Source organism: Lactuca saligna, chromosome 7 (genome assembly GCF_052625555.1).
Source record: "Lactuca saligna cultivar CGN05327 chromosome 7, ASM5262555v1, whole genome shotgun sequence".
Classification (NCBI taxonomy): Eukaryota; Viridiplantae; Streptophyta; class Magnoliopsida; order Asterales; family Asteraceae; genus Lactuca; species Lactuca saligna.
The window spans coordinates 47,836,627-47,843,337 of record NC_136423.1 but is presented as its reverse complement, the minus strand read 5'-3'; positions in this window follow the sequence as shown (position 1 = coordinate 47,843,337).

Sequence of the window (6,711 nt, the reverse complement as noted above, 5' to 3'; positions counted from 1 at the left end):
CCTCTTTGACTCGACGAGTTACTCCTGGAAGAATCGTGGGGCCACCCCGACTCCACTCGCCGAGTCTGAAGAACAACTCGGCGAGTCCCAGTGAATCTTCAAGCTACTCGCCGAGTCTGATCATCCGACTCGGCGAGTCCATGCCATGCAGTCGATCAAACTGCTTCCTGAGATACATATTTTCCCGAATATACAAACATGGGACCTTCTGGACCTCTAAGGGTCCTAATACAGGGTTATAAACGTTGGATAACAACACAACAATCCATCTAATCTCCAAATGGGTTTCACAAACCCTAAATCCGTGCACACATTCACATAACAGAAAATAATCCGAAAGGTTACCTGAATCATGCACTCTCAGTGTCCCCAAGCCTCAAAACGTGATTCCCTTGTTGTCCCATTAGCCAAAACCTTCTCCTTCTTGGACAATAACTTCCTCAAATCACCAATGATCTTCAATCCTTGTTCTGGATGCCCACAACCGATTTAGGATCCTTCTCAGTCGGCCAAAAGGCGAGCAATGACGGCATAAGATCCCTTATATACGTCCCACACTGAACGGCTAGGGTTTTCCGCTGAACAGCGTCGACTCGCCGAGTCCATACCTGGACTCGTCGAGTCCAGTCGCGAGCCCGCGACCACAACTGCGACCCTACTCGGCGAGTCTGGCTCCAACTCGCCGAGTCTCCCCTTTAAAACACCCCAAAATGCAATTAAACAATACTTGAGATTTTGGGCTGTTACAATTCTCCCCCACTAGAATTAGACTTCGCCCTCGAAGTCTCACTCTGAAAATAGTTCTGGATGCTGCTCCCGCATCACACGTTTCGGCTTCCCTAGACACTTCCGATCTCTTCCGAGGTTGCCACTGAATCAATACCAGAGGTACCTCCTTGTTCCTCAGAAACTTGATCTTCCGATCCCTGATGGCCACTGGTCTCTCGGCGTAACACAGGCTCACATCCACCTAATCGTTCTCTAGTAGAACCACTGCTGACTCATCTGCTATACACCTCTTCAATTGCGACACCTAAAAGTGTCATGGATCCATCCCAATTCCGTTGGCAGCTCCAACCGGTAGGCCACTTTTCCTACCTTCGCACCTTCACGCAAAGACCCAACATACCGGGCCCCTACTTACCCCTCTTCCTGGATCGAAACACCCCTTCCCAGGGAGAGACTGTCAGGAATACGAGGTCGCCGACCTGAAACCCATGCTCGAAACGGCGTCTGTCAGCATAACCTTCCTGTCAACTCTAACGATCTTTAACCTCTGGTTAATCCTGCTACATCTGCTCTGTCGACCAAAACACGATCGCTGTACTGTCCACCGCTTCCTGCAACCGAGAATTACCCAAGACGCGACTCTGATCTAAATTTCAATGATCACACGACCCATAAGGGTTATGAAACTCTGAATCACCGGTTCCCCGTTCCTAAGCCCACTTTATCCATATCGGACAACTGAGGGACCCATTCTCAATTCTCAGGGCAACTCTCACGAGTTCTCCTCTTGCAATCGTATACACATGCTGCACTCGCCCCCCACGTACCTTTCTCTTCCCTTACCTAGGAAATCCGCTTGACGACCTTGTCACTATTCCATGTACCGCACCCGTTCCGGATCTGCTCGCAAGGACTCTCGGGTCCATGCATTACCTTTCCTCAATGAACGAGATTCCGACATCACCTTCCATGCAACAGCTCAAAGGGCGGCATACTAATGCACTAATGATGGTTGTTAATATGGAACAACTCAACCAATGATAATTACGTACCGCGGCTTCCTCCGACAACTAATACACATGCCCGAAACATGTCTTCGAACGTCCGCATCGTTCGCCCTCTCTAAAGTGTCCTCAGATGTCATCATGATAAGCTCCTTTCCCATATTCCTCTTCAAGACTAAGTACCAGATCAACTTTTGGCTCCACCTCTGAGCCCCCAACGGTCACCCATATCGCGATCCAAATATTCCACTAACTTTTCTCCCCGTGACCACTATCCCGACCCAGTGACACGTAAGTCACAAAATCTTCTTTTCCTCGTAAGAGAAAATACAATCCCACCGAGGATCGTCTCAACTCTAATCTCTGGTTTCTGCTGTGCCTCTTCCTTGCGTATCGCCCCGCATCTCCCGACAGAGACGAAGACCCCCGTCTCGCCCCCGACTCAACATCCAAGCTCCAAAGACTCAATACCAGGGCTACCCAAACTCGAAACTCTTCCACCTCATACGCTGCTCGAAAATATTCCAACATAAAAATTCTCTTGTCACCCAGTGAGTACTGCAACTCCACGCAGTATCACAACACCCTCTGACTAATGAGTACTGCGACTCGAACATCCACCACAGACTATGGAGGCAATCAACATAACGAACGCCCATCTTGCGAAAATCCATCCTCTCAAATAATCTCCCTAAATGCCCATACTCGAAGACTCCTACTAAATCTGCAGATACCTAATATGCCACACGTCAATTCAATTCGGGATTCCCGAATAACTCCAAAATAAGGATATCATACCCGAATATCCCAGAATACTACCACCACCACTGATCCCCTGCACCCCATAATTAATCTATATTTTCCCCGCCTTACAACCTTGGTGCATATAATTTCTCGATTGGAATGCGAGATAACGTTGACGTACGAAATGCGCTGATAATTCTCCAATCCCTTTTTCCCGACACTCAAAATCCAAACAAGGATACGCATACCGACTCCGGAAGTTGACTGCCCAATCATTCTCTATCTTCTTGCAACAACACCAATCAACTGTCATGAATACGTTCGTTCTCCTCTTCAAGTACTTCCCGCATTAACTCACTCTGACCCCTTTACTCGATCATCGACACCTCTGGTCTCATGATTTCCTACTGCATCTCTATACTCCACTTATAACTACTCTTGGCAATTCTTTGTTTTCTACGTACTGCACCCGGTTCTCCCCCACTAGGGTTCGAACCGTCACTAGTTAGCATACCATCAACCCACGACTATCTTTCACCAGCGAAATCGTACCCGCTCCAGGAAAGTGCTATGCAACACCCAATAGTCCCTCCCCTTATAAAGTCGATCAACCCTCTATACTCTGAACCTCTGGTTAACTCTCCAAGAACTTCTCATCACGGCTGCCTCCAATCGTTCCAAATCCCATACCAACCTAATACTAAGCATCTGCACTGCTCGATAACGTCTTTGACTCGTAGACTGCACCGCAAAATCATCGTTTCTCTCATCTCAACTCATCAACCCATATCCAACGCCGGATTTGTCCCAAGGACAGGAACTCACTCTCAACATAGACGAAAACTCTCTGTACTGCAAAACTCGACTGAACTCTTCACGGCTACCACTATAACACAACCTATTATTCTCAATTAGGTGTGGTGTGGTTCTCGACTACCTCAGTCCCAACTGACTGTCTGCTCACAGTAAATCACTGCCTCGCGGCACACCCGCCACCTGATGCTCTGAGGGAAATCATTATCGATAACTACCTGCAGGGTATACTCCAATCCAAAACTGAAACACCAGACCTCTCGTGTCTTGCACACGAACGTAAATGGCACTACCCACCTAGAAGGTGACCTCTCCTCTATCGACTGATTTCTCGACTCAGACCGAAATTTCCTCTCCTTTTAACTCCCTACCACAATACTCTGATAGGTACTCACCTTTCCCCTCAAGGAACGCCTCTCCATCCTCAATCATGATCTACTGGCCTAAAACCCATAGCGTCCGATCTTTACCTCATCGATCATAACCGGATAACAAGATAGTCACCAGCATCATCCACTACGAACCATGGTACTCATCCCATGACATCCCTTCTCAATTTGCTTCGGTGTATGGTACCTGAACCATAGCATCACTCCTCAATCTGCTCCAATGTATAGCACACGGACCACAACATCTAACTCAATCTGTTCCGATGTATGGTGCCCGGACCATAACATCACTCCGCAATCTGCTCCGATGTATGGTACTCGAACCATAACATCACTCCTCGTTCCGTTCCTTAGGACCTTCAGAATGCTCCCTGTATCAAGTATGGGTCCTCTGCTTTCAGTAGTACGGGCCCATACTACCTGCCACATCTACCCATACTTTCTACACGGACCATCCCAAAGTTCCTAAGTAGCTGATCAATCTACTCTTTCACCAATCCCATCGCACGTGCTCGCTCTCCAGCGAAATCCTCTACTCTACCAGCGCACTCATCTGGCTAGGTTTACTCCTTAGTCCCTTCCGCCGTCCCCCCACTTCTTTGCTATCAGCTGCTGAAGAGTTCCTAATGATGCCAGCCATCTACCTCCTGAGTATCGTCATACTCACTTAGTAGCTGACTCCCATCATCGAGAACTCCACAAAGCACGAAGCAAGCAGCATTCGAGCATCGAAGCATACATAGGACTCCCTATCTGTGATAGCTCCACCTTCTCGGCTCATCCTCGGAAGTACTACTGTACTCTGTAGCTCTAACCCTCGTGCGTTCTAATTAGATACCCTCACTCATCACATACACACAAAAGCATAACGCACATATAACAACCAACCCTAGACTAAGGCATCACAAATCAGGCCACTCTAGTCCTAAGATATGAAATACCTAGCCTGTCTCTAGCATGCAATAATATCTCATAAAGTGCATAATAAATATTTCATAACACAAAAGTAAGGGTATTTTGGGAAATCACCGTCTGGCTCTGGCTGATTGTACACACTGCTCTTTCTTGCTTTCTCTTTGAACTCTTATTCACTTTTAGAAAACCATTTATTTGGAAAACTTTTTCTTACTTCCTCAGTTTGAGTCCAGATTTACCCGTAGGCGCGTCCGAATCCCTCAAACCAAGGCTCTGATACCAATTGTAACACCGTGATTTTCAAGACAAGATTTTTCATTTAAATAATCAATTTAATATTAAAAACACTTGTTTAAAATCTTATTCACATTCGAATTACAAAACATAGTTTCATTTTCATTATAATAGAAGACCAGGATCCTCCAAAACACAACTCTTTCTTCGGTGTGTACAATCGAACCGTTGCCATCCCGCGCTACTGTAAGAACCTGAAACAACATAACATAAACAACGTAAGCACGAAGCTTAGTGAGTTCCCCAATATACACCTTACGCACGTACGCCTTTCCAGGCCCTGACCTTCCGGTCCACTGCACAATGCCTTCCGGCCCATGAGACAATCGCCTTCCGGCCCATAAGATAGTTGCCTTCCGGCCCATAAAATAATTGCCTTCCGGCCCATAAGATAATTGCCTTCCGGCCCATAAGATAATTGCCTTCCGGCCCATACACATATATAACACATAATACAAATACTCTAGCACATAAAGCACATATATCATATATCAACCTGCCTTCCGGCCCGTAACATACTCTAACACATAAAGTACACATATCATATATCATACCTGACCTTTCTGTCACATAATACTTTGCCTTCCGGCCCATATATAAACATGTATATCACGCGTAGCAGCTAACTTTCCATTTATAGCATATAAACATAACACATAACATACTTGACCTTCCGGTCACACAATCAAACCCTTCCGGGTAAAGTATAGTGAGAAGACTCACCTCGCGGACGCTGGGAGATAGCAACTCCTGAAATCCCTTGCACTTGATCCTCCGAGCTACCAGCTCCCTGTAACATCATATATCTCTTATTAATACTTCTATCTCCCACGTTAACTGACCCTAAGAAATCACACCGGTCAACTCTGGTCAACAGTCCACTGTCAACCCGACTGGACTCGGCGAGTTCCCTGGCGACTCGGCGAGTCTGGTCGTCCTTCAATCCTCTAAGATTCCCCTTCTTCTCGTCGAGTATCCTCTTTGACTCGACGAGTTACTCCTGGAAGAATCGTGGGGCCACCCCGACTCCACTCGCCGAGTCTGAAGAACAACTCGGCGAGTCCCAGTGAATCTTCAAGCTACTCGCCGAGTCTGATCATCCGACTCGGCGAGTCCATGCCATGCAGTCGATCAAACTGCTTCCTGAGATACATATTTTCCCGAATATACAAACATGGGACCTTCTGGACCTCTAAGGGTCCTAATACAGGGTTATAAACGTTGGATAACAACACAACAATCCATCTAATCTCCAAATGGGTTTCACAAACCCTAAATCCGTGCACACATTCACATAACAGAAAATAATCCGAAAGGTTACCTGAATCATGCACTCTCAGTGTCCCCAAGCCTCAAAACGTGATTCCCTTGCTGTCCCATTAGCCAAAACCTTCTCCTTCTTGGACAATAACTTCCTCAAATCACCAATGATCTTCAATCCTTGTTCTGGATGCCCACAACCGATTTAGGATCCTTCTCAGTCGGCCAAAAGGCGAGCAATGACGGCATAAGATCCCTTATATACGTCCCACACTGAACGGCTAGGGTTTTCCGCTGAACAGCGTCGACTCGCCGAGTCCATACCTGGACTCGTCGAGTCCAGTCGCGAACCCGCGACCACAACTGCGACCCTACTCGACGAGTCTGGCTCCAACTCGCCGAGTCTCCCCTTTAAAACACCCCAAAATGCAATTAAACAATACTTGAGATTTTGGGCTGTTACACATTCCCCTCATTTGATGTCTCTATTGATCCTCGTTTGCTGCCAGGGAATTTCCAAAGTAGCTTCGTCAGTTTGTGGTTCATATCGATTCCTTAAGCTA